Source organism: Prionailurus bengalensis, chromosome E4 (assembly GCF_016509475.1).
Source record: "Prionailurus bengalensis isolate Pbe53 chromosome E4, Fcat_Pben_1.1_paternal_pri, whole genome shotgun sequence".
Lineage (NCBI taxonomy): Eukaryota > Metazoa > Chordata > Mammalia > Carnivora > Felidae > Prionailurus > Prionailurus bengalensis.
Genome location: NC_057360.1, coordinates 54,181,569 through 54,201,452, shown reverse-complemented (window position 1 = coordinate 54,201,452; position 19,884 = coordinate 54,181,569). Strand labels below are relative to the sequence as shown.

At 39.8% G+C, this 19,884-nt stretch overlaps 1 protein-coding gene and 1 non-coding gene across 2 annotated transcripts in view; one reads left to right on the top strand and one right to left on the bottom strand.

Annotated features, from left to right (window-relative positions):
* ESRRG (estrogen related receptor gamma) overlaps window positions 1-19,884 on the top strand; it is a 584,122-nt gene that overhangs the window by 255,394 nt on the left and 308,844 nt on the right. The window lies entirely within an intron of this gene.
* On the bottom strand, window positions 1,817-1,918 carry LOC122476675. Its single transcript, XR_006295589.1, has one exon. It is a non-coding gene; the product is annotated as a U6 spliceosomal RNA (small nuclear RNA).

The following is a 19,884-nucleotide window of genomic DNA, read 5'->3' as shown; positions in this document are numbered from 1 at the left end:
ACTTATTTGTCTTGCATTAAATATAACTTGGAATCCACCATCCCTGATTTTCAGGCTATCTGTTCCTTCTTCCAGTCTCTGAAATGTTGCTAGCAAATTTGGAGGCCTCATTTCCCTTATGATAATGCATTGCATTTGCAAAGCTCCTCACACTATGTCTTTGCATTACCCTATTGGACACTCAGCATGAGTATTAATTCCCATGTTTTACTATTTTCTTTCTTCAAGGGGAACATCTAAGCAGTATTCAGATTTATGACCAGTAGGGGTGGAGCTCGTTCCCACATATTCTTCTTCCGAGGCTCATGCCAAGGATTTCTCCATTCAAACCTTGCCTTATTGGGCAGGAAGACGGCACAAGAAGGACTTGTCTCTAGGCCCAGGGCTTTTGGAACTGACGTGTAGGAGTAACTTTGCCCACACTTTCTGCGTACCTTGTCATGTGTTAGGGAAGAGGGCCTATCATGATTGCTATCGTGATTTTCATGGTGTGGGTCCAAGACATGATGATGAAGTCAGGCTTTTATAAGAAGCAGCCAAATGGATCAAGTTATCAAGGATAGACCTCCAGGCCACTGTGAAAACTTCTGTAGGCTTTTGATTGCCTAATCTTAGTACAATCTCCGTCTTCAAGCATGGCCACATGCAAACAGACATTGAATATATATATTTTTTTAATGTTTTTTTTAATTATTTTTAAGCGAGAGAGGTTGGGGGTTGGGGGAGGGCAGGCACAGAGAACAAGACACAGAATCTGAAGCAGGCTCCAGGATCTGAGCTGTCAACACAGAGCCTGATGCGGGGCTCGAACCCACTGACCTCGAGATTATGACCTGAACCGAAGTCAGATGCTTAACCAACTGAGGCACCCAGGTGCCCTGGATATATGCTTTTAAAACCTTATTCTTCATTTAGTAAGTTGGGGCAGGTAGACTGTAAAGTCAGCATGCTTCGTGGTTTGTTACTTACCGTCTTCATTTCACAGGCACAAATGTGCTACTATCCATCATCATAAGACTCTAGTTTGGTAAATCGTTGTTAGCCTTCAGCACCCCTTATCTGGGGCAGATGCCAGTGGATGCTTGTGTTTGAAATGATGACTCACAGTTAATCATTATAAGAAATAGGCTTCCCACTTCATAAACTCTAGGCAAGACTGTTTTCTTTGCTAAACATTTAAATTGCTCAGCCATTTTATGCATTAAAACCCAATTATAACTTAGTATGTTGGAGAATTTCAAACGCTATTCCCTGCAGCATCTGTGCCTAAGACTGCATTTTATCATTCAGTTGTTCAAACTCTCTCTAATACATGCTTTTACATATACAAAAAATAAATAAAAAATAAATAACATAAAAGAGAAGAAAAAGGACTTTAAAACACAGAGAGGCATGTGACAAGACCTTGGCAATGCTCCCTAACATGGCAGTTCTCGAGGAATATGGGGCAAAGAATATTGCTTCCCAGTTTCACTGGACTTTGCTCCACTGTAGGTGTGCATCTGGTTCTGTCCAGAAAAGGGATAAAGAGGAGAAATGCCTTGCTGTTGGGAGGCTATCCCCGTGTCCTGTAGAGCTCCAGTCAGCCCCATTCTGTGAAGGGTGTGTACAAAACTAACATGTTTGTTGTGATGGAGGGCAGTGGATAAGTAGCAGAGGTTGTGAATATTACTTTAATGCTTTTTACTTTTTTTTTTTAAGCCTCCAGCACCCAGGTGTTCACAGGTAGCCATCAAAGTACTAACCAGGCCCCCAACGTGTTTAACTTTCCAGATCATACTAGACCCGGCATGTTGAAGGCGGTGGGGCCATAGGCAAAAGTCTGGCACGCTTCACAAATTTGTACATCATCCTTGCACAGAGGCCATGCTAATCTTCTCTGTATCCTCCAATTTTGGTATATGTGCTGCTGAAGTGCATACAACTGCTTTTTAAACCATAAGTTAGGAAATCCTAGGCCACTAGTTTTGCATGTTTCCTGAGAAGTCTCTTTTAGTCTAATGCCTTGAACCCCATAAAGGAAGCTTGGATTCCCACCAGAAACGTGGTGGCTACAACACTCCAGATGATAAGCAAGTTGGTTGGATTAGAAAACCTAAAAGTTCAGGAAGAGCTGAAAATCAACTTATTTGTCAGCCTGGAAAGGAAAATGGAAATAAGATTAAGTGATTTGAATTTCTTAAAAAGGATGTGTTTTCTTTTGTGTTTTCCCTCCTGGCACTAGATCAAAGAAAGCCACATCCAAGTAACTGAAGTAAGATACAGAATTCCAAAGGGAAATAGCAAGAATGACTCTCCAGCATCTCCAGTGGGATCATGATATTAACATCTCCAAAACTCACCAGAGAGACATGCTGTTAGTTTCTTTCTCAACATAAAAGAAACAACACAAAGAAACCATTGTTACTATTTGGTAGTGTTTTTCTAGAACCCTATAGACCACAGTACTATAGCTCTTTCTCTAGCTACCAATATAAATCAATCAGATGATTTTATCGTCGTAAATACATTAAATAATAAGAATAATTGGCTATTAGAATTGAAAGAGGTCTTTGCATTCAATCCTATTCCAACTTTTTACAGATCAAAGATGTGGTTCTCAGGGAGGGTTCATGAGTTATGCACAGTCTTTCAGATAATGGGAACACTGGGACTGAAATAGAGGTATCTTGCTGTTAATCTAAGGTTCTCATTACAGGATTTCCCTGTGGAAATATCTTTGAGTTTAAGAATCAAGGAGTGAGGGAATCAAAAAGCTAGAAGGCTAAAATATGAGTTGAAGACCCTCTTTCTCTTCTCAATGTGGGTAGACTCCTCTTCAGCCTCAATAACAATGAAAGAAAGCAAGCAAAACTAGATGGAAGCATTATATTTTGAACCTTGTCTCGGATCAGGATAGCATCTTCTACGTGGAGCCTTAGTTAAGATAAATGTCTGAGTTGTATGCCCTCTTTGTCAATCTGGAAGATTGTATTAAGGTTCCAAATGATATTGAGATTTGCTAAGTAAAGTCTTACTTGTCAATAGCTCCTCTTGTTGGATATTTAAAGTTCACGAGCTTTGTTTACTTTAGTTAAGTGCTCTGAAGTGTTTCAACAGCCATTGGCCCATTTATATAAACAAATGAAGGAACACACTGATAATCCATGATACCCAGAAACAGCCCCAGTCTAAGAAGTAGCATAAATCCTTGATGACTTGAAGATAAGCCTTCCACACACCTGCACAATTCACTTTGTTAAACAACAATTGTGTGCCACTGGGTTTGAAGGGTTGAAGAGGGAAGGACTGGGAAAAAATAATTAGTACTTTCAGTACATCTTTTTTTCTTTAAGTTGGTTGATGTGTGTGAGCATTTTGCTAAGGAGTGCAGTTACAACCCTGATACCATTATTTGTCTTCAGGTGATAACTTTCCTTACGTTGTTCGTCATCTCTTTTACACTTGAGATGATTTTAATTGGGTTTGTTGAAAAAAAATCGGTTTAGTCCAAGTGTTAGTTATTTTATGTAATTTCTTGTCCATTTAGACTTCCGGAGAGTACCATTATTTCATAAGGAAACTCTGTTTTAGAAAAGCGGCATAGGTTGAAATTCACTATCAAATAATGTCAGCCTCAAACAACTCTAAAAAAATACATCTCCATCTCTATAGAGAGAGTAAAATCATTCCAGTCTGGCATCCTGTGACTTACCACGCCAGAGTTTCCAAATTTGTGCCAACGTTCTAACTCCTATCCTGCTTGGCCATAGGGTGGAGGGAGAGCCACTGAGGGACTGTAGAGCAGGGAGGCCACCAGCTATTTCCACATAGCCCAGCTTTTGTCCATAAGTAGTCACGTGATACAAATAACAATAGTGAAATGGAGATAATAGTATCTCCTACAAGATTTCATTGTGAGAGTCAAATGTGACAATATATTAGGTTGGATCATGTGCAGTTTTAAAAACTTGACCATTATTAACCCCCCACACCCCTCAAATTTTCAAATGGTTCAGTTGAATGGGTGAAACATTTAGCGCTTTTCCCAGAAAACTGAAACTCCTACTAAATAGCAACATCAGCAAGAGAGTATGGTTTAGAAGGGGGAAATCTGAAGGAAATCTAAATCTAAAGGGAAATCTAACGCATGCATCGGTCCCAGGAGAAAGGAGCAGACAACAGTGTTGCAAATGGTTCTTTCCAACTGTCTGTGACAGTTGGCCTGACTCTGTTCTGTCCTCATTAGCTCAGACATTTTTATGAATTCACATACATGTAACTTAACCTAAGAAAACAAGTCTGGCTCCAAAAACTACATAATGTTGTTTATTGGGTGCCTGGGTGGCTCAGTTGGTTAAGCGTCTGACTTGGGCTCAGGTGATGATCTCACTGTTTGTGGGCTCGATCCTTGCATCAGGCCCCCTACTGTCAGCACAGAGCCTGCTTGGGATCCTCTGCCTCCTCTTTCTGTCTGTCCCTCTCCAGCTCGTGTGCTTTCTCTCTCTCAAAAATAAATACATATTTAAAAAAAAAACTTTATTCTTGAAAGCGTAAAGTTTATTCATGCTATAGAAATATTTTCCCCCGAAACCCACCTCTGATCAGATACTAGCAGCCCACAAAGATAGGGAAAGCAAAGTTCATGAAATCCTGAAGAGAGAGCAGGTAGGCAAGGAACGGGATACTTCTATGGGAAAGGGAAGAAGGCTTTCATGCACAGAAATTCATGGCATAGAATTGTAAATTAGCAAAATCTTACCACTTTCTCTGCCCCCTCACACGTGACACCTTGACCTGTTGTCACCAGTTAGAAGTATCAGGTAATTTATTAACCCTAGCAAGTCTGGGTGGCTAATAGCAAAGCCCAAAGTATTGTCCGTGAGAAGCTTTGGCCAAATGCTGGATGTACTCGGCAGAGAATCTCAGAGCAACGGAAACACCTGCTGTGGGCTGACACATTTTGGTTCACACAAGAACTGGAGAACACTCCTGAATTCTTGAATGTTTGCCTAGAGTCGAAAGGCTGACTGGCATGGGAACTTGAACAGAAAAAAAAAAAAAAGAAAGTATGTCGCACATAGGATCATCATGTCATAATTAGAATTGAAGGCGGTTTGCTCTGACAAAAGACAGGGAATAAGAAGACGTAGGTTTGGTTTTTCCTGCAGTTTACATCAGATTTAATATGTTCCTTCTTCTCTTTTCCTCTTGCATTCATCCTCCATATTTTGAATATCTTTGCCCTCAAGTGTCCTAATATCTTTCAAGAGGAATGAAGGAAAAAGCTAGAAAACTTCAGGAAGGAATTGGATTAAAATTGGTTGGATTCTCAGTTTATCTGGACTCTGGGGTGTATTGTGAGAGCGAGAGAGAAATGGTGACAAGTTACTGCCAGGCAAATGGCAAAGAGGGGTTGGCAAAGGATTTTAAGAGCTGTGGTCTGGAATGTGAGAATTTTCCTTCAGGCTTCCGTTCTCATTTAAAATTTTACCAGGCTATGCTTTTATATTTGTTACATTTGGGTTCAGCTGCTTCTCTTCCCCAAAAGAAATTCCTGTTCCTCTTTCTTAGGTGGAATGAAGAATTCTTTTCTTCTCTCGCCTGTGTAGCCCCGTCATGTCCCATACATTTTTCTATGGCTCGGTGAAAATGGGAACTTTTGTTTCCAACATCTTACTGTTTGTTTCTGCTCCACATGCTGTAAATGTTTTCCTTGTTCTGCAGAGCTGCGTGCTCTCTTTTTTGTGTTTGAGAGGGTAGGGCATGCAAGTCCCTCTCCAATTTACTTTCTAGAAGGTGTTGCATCTCTGAGTTTTGCGTCGTGCATGGCCTCTAACCACATCTACACCTGGCAGACTTGTCTAATTGGAGTAGTGAGCTGAAAAACAGGGAGTATAACAGAAATAAAAGCACTTAATAAAACTAGTTTTAGTCAATTCAACAACAACACCAACAAATTATTAAATACCCACTTGGTGGTAAGGGCCATGATCAGTAGTGCAAGAGAGAAAATAATGGAAAAGAAGCCCCATCCTTTGCCCCTAAGGGACTTAATGTTATAACAGTCATACTTTTAAAGCAGGGGACCATACCGTGAGGCAGAATATGATATGGGCCCTAAGAGATTTGCTTAGCAACATGAGCTTAAAGGAGGGACAGGAGTGCCTGGCTGGCTCATGTGGGAAGAGCATGCAACTCTTGATCTCGAGGTTGTGAGTTGGAGCCCCATATTAGGTGTAGAGATTACTGAAGAATAAAATCTTTAAAAAGAAGAAAAAAAAAGGAGGGACCATTCTTTTGGGTGAATTGAAGAAAGCGTCTTAAAGAAGGAGGTAGGTAGTATCTTAAGGAGTTTCTGTTTTGTTGGTTTTTCTCCTTGTTATAAGGTAGTAGGTGCTCATTAAAGGAAAAAAAATCAGAATACACCAAGAAATCAAAAGAAGGTCATTTAAAAACACCATACCTCCTGCAGGATGACCGCTGTCAACATGCAGCATTAGAACACAGGCTAAGTCTCTGGCCATGGAACTGAGGCTGCTGGGCATGAAATGTCCAGTGTCCTTTCCTCTCCCAGAATTCCAAGTGCTCTCCTAGAAGTGCTCAAGCCAGGCCAGCTGATGGAGGCTTATGCCTCTGTAATTTTCCGTTCCTTGTCACAATATTTATTAATGCCCAGTAGACCGTCTCATCTATCTGCAAAAGAAGGTGAATGAGCAAAGATGAGCAAAGGTTTCACAGATGACACCTTTAGCACTTTTTGTCAATATTTAAATGTAATATTATATCAATGCATTAATTGGTAATTAGGGGATAAAACTACCACTCCACTTCTCTCCCCCGCCCCCACCCATGAATGACACCAACTTTCCTTTTTCCCAAGAAGCTGCTTCAGGAGGCTTTAGTGGGATGAGTAAATGGTATTTTTTTAAACACTTTTGTTGTTTAAAATGCTATTGTTTCATTTGAGGTGTGAGGAAATGTGCTAACCTTGTCTTCTGTTGGTGTAGCAGTGCAGAAATGATAACTGTATATACATTTTTTTTACATAAAAATAGAGAGGAGCAGGAAGGAGAGAGACAACTTATTTAAATCCTGAATACAGTCAGACCTCATATGCATTGTTAAAAAAAAAAGCCCTAAAGAATTGCATATGGATTAGAGGGATGAATATTCTATTATTTCAGTCTGTTCTGCTGATCTTCTTATTGTGACTTTGTGCTTCAGAAATCTGCTAGGAATTTGGCTTTGCCGTAGTAGGCAGTAATTTTAAATGTGTATCAAGCACTTGATAGTGTATGATTTGCGTGCTGTTGCATTACTATTCCCTAAATTTTCCACCAATTTATTACTTTTTTCATACTGTTTTAATATTTCAGGATGATGAATATATACAGCATCATTAAAGGTAAATAAAAAATGCATGAAATTAAAAATTGGAATATTAGATGTTTCTTCGCTGTAATCCCCTGGCCCAATTGGAATGAAATGTCTCTGTTCTATCAAGTAATCCCTAAACATGATTAGGAACCTGGGAGTGTCCACACAGCCCACATAATATTTGTATCATCTAAGCCTATTTATGTAAGGTTTGAGTAAAAGTTGTTATTAGAAGACCTATAAACCCATTTTACAATTCAGAAAGATATGCTTGCCTCTTAATCTTTTCTACCTTTATTATTTTTGCTGGAGTTGATGACAATGTGTTCTTAATTCATTTTTCAGAATGCTATTACTGTATGTCTTTTTTATGCTTAGATGATACATTGGCTAGTCTATTGAAATACATTTTAAACAGCAAGGATTGAGTTCAGCAGTTCATCTGCATCTGTAGCTGGGTTTTTTTTTCAATATTTATAAGAAGGAGGAGAGTTAGTTTTCTAGAAGTTAAATAGTTTTCTAAAAGTTTCTAGTCATTTGATGTGTATCCAGGGCAAGTTTTCTTTTAAGGAAATTTGCTCACATTATATTGGCTCAGCAAACTCCTGGGTTTTTTATTGGTTTTTTTTTTCTTTAATGAAAACAGTTGGCACTATGTGCTGTTTTGCTACAAAATTGTTTAAATTATTTCTGATTTTTGAGCCAAAGAAAGTAGTGTTTTGTAAAGAGGATATTTGAATATAAAAAGACCAAAAAATGTTTTCCCTCAGCCTTGATATATGCCCCACATTGTGTTAATGACTTCTTTGGAAAGATATTCTTTCTGTACTAGTGAACTCTTCAGTGTTCGCCCTCTTTAAAAGGCCTCTTTATAGGGAGGGGTTTTTCAAAACATCTTAAAAGTCTTATGTATGATTTGTTGTTTCTCTTCCCTCCAGTTAGGGTTTAGTGGATACCAGGCTTCTCTTAACCAAGGTTCGTTCTCTCAAACGTGCAGATACTGGTCTCACAATTGTATGTCAACACTCTTGAGTTTCAGGGAAGTTAGGTGCTTGCCAATTGCCGTCTTATTCCAGGCACGTTAAAATACCAGGACGTTTTTGGTTCCTTTACTGTAGAATTTCTTATTTATTTTTGGCTCACACACAAAAGACAGTTTTGACTGTTCACTGCTTAACCAAAGTCCTGAAACATGAAGATCGACAACTCGTTAATTTCCCAGTTATGAAATGTGCTAAGTGACCACAGTTTCTAATGAGCACTCCCCACTGTGGTGTATTTTAAAACCATGTTTCATACAGCACCCAAAGATGTTCTGCGGTGGTTAAGACCTTTTAAACCTTTGCTCCTAACTTAGCAAGTTTGCTCTGATACCGAAGATGAATCCTCGTAGTGAAAGAGGCATTCCCGTAGTCTCCCTGTAGGTTAAGTTCGGGTTGGCTTTTCCTGCAAACACCGGGTTTGAGCAGAGAGGTCCGGTGTTGGCTCTTTACCCTTTGCAAGGGTGCCATTTGGTACACATGCTGCCCGCAATTGTAAAAATTGTCCCCTGAAAGCCAGTTTTCGTGTGTGTGTTCCTCACTTTGCAAAGAAAATAATGACAGTAAATGACATATGGCCGATATTCCCCTAGCTGAACTTTTACCCCGAGGAAGGCATTTAAGAGCTAGGGGGTGGAGGGCAGGGAGGTTTTAAATAGTCCACACACTGATGCTAGAAAAATTAGCAGTGAGCATGTGATTTCATAATGGTCGTGTGACTGTGCTGCTGCATTGTGTTCAGTTCATCAGAAATCTGAGCCTCCTGCCACCAGCTGTGCCCAACTGGACCCGCGTGTCCTGGGTTCAGTTGGCAGATAAAGCTGTGCTGTGTCGCAACTGCAGAGTGGGGTGGGGGGAGCACCCAGGTGCAGCACAGCCAGGGAGGCCTGAGCCGGAGGGGGTCCTCCCATGGCAGGTGGTAAGAGTCACCTGGTGTGGGTGCATTTGGGAGCCTATCCACAGAGCCCCAGAGAGGAGAGAGGAACATCTGGGCCCCTATTCTGGAAAATTTCTGGATCGGTATGTGGTCTATACCATTCCGCGAAGCCCTTTCAAATAATGCTGAAGCCAGCCACGTAGAAAGCAGAGTGGCCTATGGGTTAGAACTCAGCCTTTGCAGCTCCTGTCTGTGCAGCCCTGGGCCATTTATTTCACGTCCCATACCTCAGTCACCTCCTTTGTAAAATTAGGATAACAACATTATCTACTTACAAGGATTAAATAAAATAATCCTTTTAAAGTGCTTAGCTCGGTGCCTGGCACATAGTCATTTGTGGGATGTGCAACACTTTACTTTTATATGTGGAGAAACTGAGGCTGTAAATCATGAGCTCACCTAAGAGCGCTTGGCCGAGAATAGAATTCGTGTTTCCTGACTTTCATGCTATTATGCTAACCACTAATCTATGCTTCTTCCCTGCATCAAGCCCTTAACATTCCTATTCTTGATTAAAGCAAACAGGGGGAGGATTTAAAAAACAATGGTAAGAAATAACCTCATAGAGATGAACTTAATCTATTGTAGCTCATTCTTGAAGCTAATCATATTTGAAATAAAAAACAGTATGTTTTCAGTCAGTATCTCCCCACAGCTAAAATGATCACAGTTTTTAAATATAAGCTTTATGTTGTTGGTAAAATTGGAAAGTTTTAGAAGAGTAATTATTTTTGGTAACTCTGTGGAGTCTTGTATGCTTCTGAAATGATCCACAGGCATTTAAATGGGCTATGAGCCTTCGGCTGAATAAGGTAGAGAAATGTTTACAGTTCATAGTTGTGAACGCGTGCTGGAGTATTTTGCCCTAAGCAAGACAGAAACTCCTGGGATAAGCAAAAAGCATATTTTCAAAGTGAAACAGACTGAAGGAAATAGCAGAAATATTACATGGTAAGGTTGAAAAACGTTTATAAGGCTGGATTAAAAAGCATAGACAATGAGGAATCTTTATGCTTCTTCTATTAATAATGAGCTGTGTCTGCATTCACAAATTATTTGCAAATTAATATTTGGAATTGGCTAAACAACTGGTTATTAATTTTTTTGAGAAGAAAAAAAAAAGTCAAATTCACCAGTTATTTGAATGATTTTGACACGCAATTCCCCAAATAAGCAAACAAAACAGTGTGTGTGTATATAGGCATAGTATAATTCAGCTCTCTCTAGGTTGTGAATTTCATTCTACAGTTGGAATTGCCTTCACCCCCGAAACAAATACTAAGTAAGTGCAGGTCTGTGGCTCGTGCGTACCACACAGTCAAGCTGCTAATTTGGTTTGATGATCAGACATGGCCCAGTTTTCTGGTGGGGGTGAGGAGTGGGGGGGGGGGGTTCTTTTCCCCAAATGACAACAGTATTGTGGTGGGCAGAACAGGAACTTTTTTGCTATTTATTTATTTATTTATTTATTTATTTATTTAATTTTTTTTCCCCCACCAAGGAGCAAAGCCTTTTGGGCACATTAGCACGACTTTCTGCAAGTAATGCAAAATGGGAAATAATTGGGTTGAGGTGCTCTTGGGATATTAGTGGTGCTGCGGGCAAGGAAAGCAGGCATTGGAAAATAAATGACAAATTAGTCTGCTTAATCTCTTTATTGTGAATCAGATGCCACGGCAGGCGTTCATAATACATTAATAAACACCAGTTAATGCAACTGAGATACTATTCCTCAAATTCGCAAGAGTGGTAAGAATTCTTTCCTAAGGGAGTGAGCATGTTTACTGAATGATTTTTCTCCCTCTGTAAGTAGGACTTTGTGGTATAAACCCAGGTAAATAATAATAACCACTGTATGTGTATAGTGCTGAAGCATTTATGGACAGTTTCATTCATAGCAACTTGTGTGAGTTTCACTATGATATCCCTAGGAGGGACAGGCTTTTCTATTTCCCTGTTTTACAGACAAGCCACCTGAGGGGTTAAATGACCTACCAAATGTTGTTCAATGTTGGTCAAAGACAGACTTGGGTCTTGATTTTCTGGCTTCAGAACTTATTCTTGCTACCCCATCACCCCACCTACATAGAATCAAAACCTGTATATTAGTATAACTCCATATAATATACATTCTGATATCCTCTGGGCTGAGTTATGGCCCCTCATCCTTTTTAATCAAGTTCCATAATATTACACATATAACTAAATTCAAAAACCTCACTAAGTTCCTGATATTACAGAGACTGCCCTTACCTGTCCGCTTAGTACTGATGACATAAAGGAGCCCCCTGACATTTTACATGGAAAGTGAGACATGCGGACGGCACAGCTGAGCTAGTTAGCATCTAGAAGTATCATTAACCAGCTTGTCAAGGTCATTTCTCTAGGTGCTCTGACTTTTAGCTGATCATATCATGTGTTTATCATACAGCAGCATCAAGTCCTGGGATTTCTGCTTTAGCATATCCAGAACATGAGTCAGCCATCAAGGCTCACGGGACCTGTCAGTGACTGGGCATCTTTACAATAATCCTGTCCAGCTTTGGCCGCGACTCTAGCTTATACCACACAACACTTAGACCGAACCGTTCAGCTCTACACTGTTTCCTTGTTCTAGTTAACATGCTGTTTTGTAATTATTCTAATACTTGTGAGGAGAGGGATATTTTTGTATACCGAGCCCTTTTTATCCTCATTTACGTCTGCCTCGTCCTCATTGCTCTATGGCATAGAAAACAGGCACTAAATTTATGCTTCTTGGTCAGCTGACCAGAAGGCTTTGGCTAACTACAGCTCCTCTGATTTGTCCACACAAGAGCACCCACCATATCAGTTAGGATATGATCATCGTAGTATTGGGAAAGAGATGGTATCTGGCCAAGGTCATGGACAGGGAGGAATAGTTAAAAATATGTACAAGGGATCTGAACTATAGAAATTAGACTTATATTTGAGCCAGAGTTATCAAAATGTACTTCTGAGGCTGATTGCTAATACAAGGAAGACCAGTCTTAGTTCGTGGTAAAGAATGCCCAAAGCAGATGTCTCTGTCATTGTCTTACAGCATCTTGGAATGTGGTCAGAATGGGCACTTTCTTTTGTTGCCTTGCTCATTAGGTAATCAGTTGTACAAAGAGCACTGACGAAATCGGAGGTCAGCGGCCCCCCAAAATACGTTAAGTAGAAAAATTATCCAGTGATCATGCAAACGTGAACTTTTTTTATAATTTGGTTTTTGCAAAGCACTTAGATGTATCCACTTAGTGTTGTCAGATAAAAACAAAATTTTTCCTGTTCTTCTGATGAACTTTAACGAAATGTGTTAACAACAGACAAGGGAAAACATCATGGATTTGGTGTCTTTATATAATATCTCTCTTACACATATATTTGAGTCTTCGACTTCATTGTTTCTTTCGGTGTCTTCTCTTGAAAGTGGGGCTTGGAGGCTTCCAGGGTAATTATGCCTCCTACCTTTCTAAGGACAGCCTGCTACTGTTTTCTCTAAATAACCTGTGATCATGTAATGGATAAACAGTATTACCTCTGTTTTAATGACCCCCTGATTTTACGGTGGCCGGCAGTGTGCCAGAGTCAGCTCCTTGGACTCTGTTTTTGTTCTACATTCCTCAGTACGACGACAAAAACTATTTACGTTTTGCTTGAATAGCTTAAACACCATTTTAGAAGACTTTAGATTGCTTTTGAACATATTTGAATGCATCTTTAGCCATCACTGGGCTTAAAATGGAAACCCTTTTTTCAGCTTATCTGTATTAAACACCTGTAAAAATCAATGGTACTGTATTTTTTTTCTTATAATGCTCTGTTCCTTTAACTAATGCCAGAAATAATGCACAATTTATTCTAGCGTGTTCTTTTCCCTTTGCCTGATGTTCTCCGGCAGTAAAGTGGCATAGTGTATAAGAACTCACTTCTGCTGACTTAATAGTAAAATTGCCAGGTTGATGTTGAAATTCAACCAATTGGAGCCTAATCCTCAAGAAGGAATTTGCTGTCTCTCCTACTGATTATCATCCGTCTTCTTCATAATGAATATGCAGAAAGTTTATTTTTTGCAAGTGCACGTACTTACATAAATGACCAATGGGAGAAGTTAGAGTTAACCAGTGATGTTTTTTGAGCATTGTTATTTTTCCCTAAAATCAGAAGTCATTACATTTATATTGAAAATTTTGAGTGGTTTGTATGAGCTTTATGCCAAACTAAGATTAGTGTGCTGTAGCCCATTACAAATGTAGAAGATTGACCACTTTTTATGGGTTAGAATAAAAAATATGATAATAATGTCTTCTCATCATCATAAAGAGAGGTGATAACGACTAAATGAAATATTTATATTATCTCATTTTATTTGATAGGTTCCATCTTCTCCCATACCAAACACTTTCTCAAAAGCAACCATAGACTCCTGGTTAAAAAAGAAATCTTTATAGAATTCAGGTTCTTCATATGTGTTGCTAATAAATCCAGTAATTTAATATTTTATTCTTTTTATTTTCTGAAATGTGTTTTGCCTCTTAAAGGGGAGCCCAGTGGTTTAGTATGTTTTGATCAGGGCTGTGTGTAAAGATGGGCTATTTTCTCGTTTCTATGTGCATATCCTGTTTGTTCCCAAGTATTCCTTTTTGGAAAGTGGGCCAGCTAATCCATAAACAAAAATGTGTGTGTGTGTGTGTGTGTGTGTGTGTGTGTGTGTGTGTGTGAGAGAGAGAGAGAGAGAGAGAGAGAGAGACAGAGAGAGAGAGAGAGAGACAAACATATTATTCGTGCTGTTACTGACCCACGTATTCTGTAGGCCATTCATCTCTTCATTAACCATATTATGAGGCTCTCCCTAGCCTGTCTCCTCCCTCATATACCATTTTGCTATCTCTTATATTCTTATAGACTATCTATATTCTTCCCAGCTGGGCTCTTTTCAGATTTTTACGTTTTCTTCGAGACTTACTACATAGAAACACTGACATATGTGTCACTGCCAAGTCATGTAGCAATTGCTTTCTGACATTCATGCTGTGAGCATCCAGTCTAGTGGGTGACTCGGCCCCCGCTGCTGCTCTGTGTGGCCACCACTCCTAAAAAGATTCTGAGTTCTCAAGAACTGTTTTCAGGCACGTGGCTATGTTGCCGTGTTGTCATGTGAACTGAACTGTCCCCGTCTTTTCCTCCGTCTCTCTCTTTCTCATTCCCTGCACTCATCCTATTGAAGTGGGAGAAAAGGAGAAAAAGATCTGCGGCCTGCCCGATTTGTCCTGACATGAAGAGATGGTTAGCTTTGTGAAAGGCGGTGGGGGCCAGCCGAGTGCCTGATGTCCCAACAATGTGTCTGTGGGACTACTCGCGCTATGTCCCTTCACTCTGCCTCCTGCTGGTTCCCCGGAGAGCTCTTGTCTCCCTTCAGTACGTGAGAGGGGTGACAGTCCCTCAGGCTTTGGCACTCAACGCCTTGTTAGATCTGCTGACGAAGACACTGTTTTCGGTTTCGTGCTGCTTTCGGTGTTGGTGTTAGGGCTTGCTTAAAGCCCAAAGAAACGTTTCTGAGGACTTGTAGCTTTCATGGAGCAGAAAAAAATGCCCTGTTTTCTGAACACATTGATTTGCTTTAAAATTTTCTTAAATTTCCAGAAAACACTTTGGATTCAGCACAAAAAGTGTTGTTATGGCCCGGTTTTCCTGAAATCGCAATCTGTAAGACTTCAAATGAGAGCAATGGAACTCCTCAAACTGCTTCCTGGTGGGGCTAGTTTTTGTCCCTGATTCATTTTATTCTGTTTTTAATGATGATGACCAGAGGTCTTTTTGGTTTTCTTTTATTCTTACAAAGCATCAGACCTTTATTCATTTCTGATATCACATTAAAATTTAAAAACAGCAAAACACCAAACAGCCTGGGTAGTGGGAAGAAGTAGAATTTTAAGAGTCAGAGTTAGTTCAAGGCCCTGGTGTAATTAATTATCCTTTCTAAGCCTTCTTGACTTATCATTAACATTTAGAAAGAGACAGAGTTGGGAAAATAGTAACCACCTTGCAGGGCTGCTGTGAGAACGTAAAGAGGTAATACAGATATTTAGCACAACACCTGGTGTTTAAAGACGCAGACCGTGGAACTAAAAACCAGCAGAGTACCAGCCATTTATCTTCCCTTTCTCTCTTTTTAATTGTTTTCCTTCTTTCCTTCCCAGTTGAGAAAAAAATTAGGAAAAAAAATCCATTGACAGAATTCTATAAAATGAAGTTTGATGCTGTGCATAGTGATGTCATGGACTGAGGTATGGTTTGGTGGGGGCTGTGTTCGAGAATAAATAATATTACTATCGAGGAAATCCAAATCAAAGCCACACTGAGATACCACCTCACGTTGATCAGAGTGGCTATAATGAACAAATCAGGAAACCATAGATGCTGGCGAGGATGTGGAGAAACGGGAACCCTCTTGCACTGCTGGTGGGAATGCAAACTGCTGCGGCCGCTCTGGAAAACAGTGTGGGGGTTCCTCAAAGAATTAAAAATAGAACTGCCCTGTGACCCAGCAATAGCACTACTAGGAATTCGCCCAAGGGATACAGGAGTGCTGATGCATAGGGGCACTTGTACCCCAATGTTTATAGCAGCACTTTCAACAATAGCCAAATTATGGAAAGAGCCTACATGTCCATCAGTTAATGAATAGATAAAGAAGATGTGGTTTATATATACAATGGGATACTACTTGGAAATGAGAAGGAATGAAATGCTGCCATTTGCAGCACTGTGGATGGAACTGGAGGGTACTATGCTGAGTGAAATAAGTCAGTCAGAGAGACAGGTATCATATGTTTTCACTCATATGCGGATCTTGAGAAACTTAACAGAAGTCCATGGGGGAAAGGAAGGGGGAAAAATAGTTACAAACAGAGAGGGAGGGAGGCAAACTATAAGAGACTCTTAAATACAGAGAACAAACTGAGGGTTGGTTGATGGGGGGTGGGAGAGAGGGGAAAACGGGTGCTGGGCATTGAGGAGGGCACTTGTTGGGATGAGCACTGGGTGTTGTATATAAGCCAATTTGACAATAAATTATATTAAAAAAAGAATAAATAATATTACAAGTATACTGTTGCACTCGATTGTTACCAAACCCGATGTTTAGTCTCCAACTTGCTAATTTTAGATTCACTGATGATCTCTCATCAAGGCTCATCCAAGTTTCTAGTTCAGACAGGACTTGTTTTCAGCCAAGTCATTTTACATGGACTTTGTCTCATCCTCTTAAGTGCCCGAAGCATAGATGTTGTGACACCTCACGTTATTTAGGATGTGTTCTTTAGCTTCAGAGTAAGAATTACACCCCCTCAGAAATTCTAAATTTTTTGGTCAGCAAGGATCCAAAAACTTTTGGAACATATGTGGATATTTCTCTAAAATGCCCCAAAGAGACTTGTCCCTGAAAGGGGTCTCATTTCAATCTGTGAGGGCCAGTGTAGGAAGAATTGGAGGGAGGTTGGTGAGTACATGTTGAAGATTTCATTCAACACTAAGGTTCTGTGACCTTTTCATTACAATGTATGCATGTGCCACACACTCCAGGATCCTCCTGCTGACCTACGAATTTAGCAAATTTCATTTATTGCTACCTTCCTCACATACTAAGTTCATGACTATACCGGGGTCAGTGTTACCCTGGCATCTCAAAAGCACTTAGCAATACTTAGCTATTATTACCACTTAATTCTTTTTTTTTTTCAAAGTTTATTTATTTTGAGAGAGAGAGAGAGAGAGAGAGGGAGAGAGAGAGAGAGAGAGAATGAGCAGGGGAGAGGCAGAGAAAGAGGGATAGAGCAAGAATCACAAGCAGGCTCTGCACTCTCAATGCAGAGCCTGACACAGGACTCGAACTCAGAAACCATAAGATCATGACCTGAGCCAAAATGAAGAGTCAGACACTTAACCAACTGAGCAACCCAGGCACCCATGGTCCAGGTTTCTTAGTAACCATTCTCATCCTGATTCTCTCTCCCCCATCGACCCTCTTTAAAATTTATAATCACAATTCCTCATATATTTTTAAGTTTTTCTTAAATTTCAAGAAAATATTTTGGATTCACAGGGATGAAGAGTTTTACAGAGAATCTCAGTCTTTTCCTGCTGTGCATTCCTGGGCCCTGCCTCCTTCCTGTCAACTTTCTATATATACCCCAAGCTTCCCCCACCCTACATCACCCAAATGAGACATACGTGTTCCAAAAGAAAAAATACCATGCCCCATCCATTTAATGTTTTCCACACTACATTTTAAAATATTGTATTCAATTTATTTAAACTAAAAAAACCCCAAAAAACAAAAAACAATGCACCCATTTCTCCCCTACCCCACATCCCCTATGACCACCAATCTGTTCTCTGTATCTATGAGCTTTTTTTTTTTTAAGATTCCACATATAAGAGAGATCATACGGTGTTTGTTTTTCTCTGTCCTGACTTATTTCACTTAGCATAATGCCCTGGAGGTCGATTGTTGTAAATGGTAAGATTCCATTCTATTTTTTATGGCTGGCTTCTTAAAAATCCTGTTGTACATATTGTAGGTGTTATACATTCATCCATGGATGGACATCTAGGTTGTTTCTATATCTTGGCTACTGTGAATAATGTTGCAGTGAACACGGATATATCTTTTCAAGCTAGTGTTTCCATTTTCTTTGGGTAAATGCCCAGAAGTGGAATTTCTGGATCACATGGTAGTTCTATTTTTAATTTTTTGAAGGACTTCCATACTGTTTTCCATTGACTGCACCAATTTTATATTCTCATCAACAGTGTATGAGGGTTTCCCTTTTCTCCACATACTCACCGACCCTTACCTTTTATCTTTTTTATACTAGCCATTTTAACAGGAGTGAGGTGATCCCTCATTGGGGTCTTGATGTGCGTTTCTTTGATGGTTAGTGACGTTGAGCGTTTTTTTTAATGTACCTGTTTACCATCTGTATGGCTTCTTTGGAAAAATGTCTATACACAGCATCTGCCCATTTAAAAATCAGATCGTTTGCTTTCTTGCTGTTGAGTTGTGTGTGTTCTTTGTGTATTTTGGATATTGTCTCCTTATCAGATATGTAATTTGCAATTATTTTCTCCCATTCCATAGGTTGCCATTTCATTTTATTGATGGTTTCCTTTGCTGTGCAGAAGCTTTTTAGGTGACTGTAGTGCCACTTGCTTATTTCTGCTTTTCTTGCTTTTGCTTTTGGTGTCAGATTTAAAAAGTCACCATACCACTTATGGCTTCTTCTAGGAGTTTTATGGCTTCAGGTCCTGAGACCAAGTCTTTAATCCATTTTGAGTTAGTTTTTATGTATGGTATAAGTTTCACTCTTTTGCCTGTAGCTGTCCAATTTTCTGAACCCCCTTTATTGAGGAGACTGTCCTTTCCTTTCCCCTTGTTATTGTTGGCCTTTTTGTTGTAAATTAACTGACCATAAACGTGTGGGCTTATTTCTGGGCTCTTATTCTGTTCCACTGATCTGTGTATCTGTTTTAATTTTTAATTTAAAAGTACCACACTTTTAAAGTTATTATAGCCTATAATGCATTTTGAAATCAGGGAGCATGATGCCTTTGGCTTTGTTTTTCTTTCTCAAGATTGGTTTTGGCTATTTGGGTTCTTTTGTGGTTCCATATAAAACCTGAGAATTATTTGTTCTAGTTCTGTGAAAAAAGCTGCTGGTATTTTGATAGGGATTGCACTGAATCTGTAGATGGCTTAGGGTAGTATGGGCATTTTAACGGTATTAATTGTCCCAATCCGTGAGCACGTAATAAGCCCACTGCCCCAATTAAAGGAGGACACGGAGACTCGGAGCACAGTGAAGGGAGGCTTTAATCGATGTTCTTGCAAGAGTGGGTGTCTGACGGACAGGCACACTGTGGGCCTTACAGCAGGCAATTTATCTCCTAGCGTGAAACCCCTCCCCTGATTCCTCATTGGCTGAGTACTACAGAAGTTACAGCCTTATCCGGAAGTCGCCTATGCCCGTGTAAGGCCAAAAGTAGTCTGATTGGAACAAATGTACATTCTTTGAGGTGATGCAGAGACATCAGTTCTTTGGCACATGCTTATTACAAAGCCCACAAAATAATAATAATAATAATAATAAGCCCATGAAATGGAGATGGGAAGAACCAGGAAGTGAAGTGTCTAAGGGTTTGGGACTCCATTGTGCGGAGGGGAGGGGTTCGTACATATTTCCAATAGGTTGTAAGCCTATTGTTAACTAGACAGCACAGCTTTTATTTGGTATTTCTGGAAATGAATCATGTCACTTACTTGTCACGCCTACCTTTGCCGGTAAAACAATACCATCGGGCAGTGGAACAATAATACTAGAATTTTGGTAACTTCCAACTTGTTCTCTAAACCAGAGACTAGTCTACCAATATGCATGTCAAACCATGACTCAAGGCTGCTATGAACTTGATTGTTAATTGTCAGTTACTGATTGTAGCTACCTCCAGCATGCCTTCCAGCTGAAGAAGTACAGAAATACA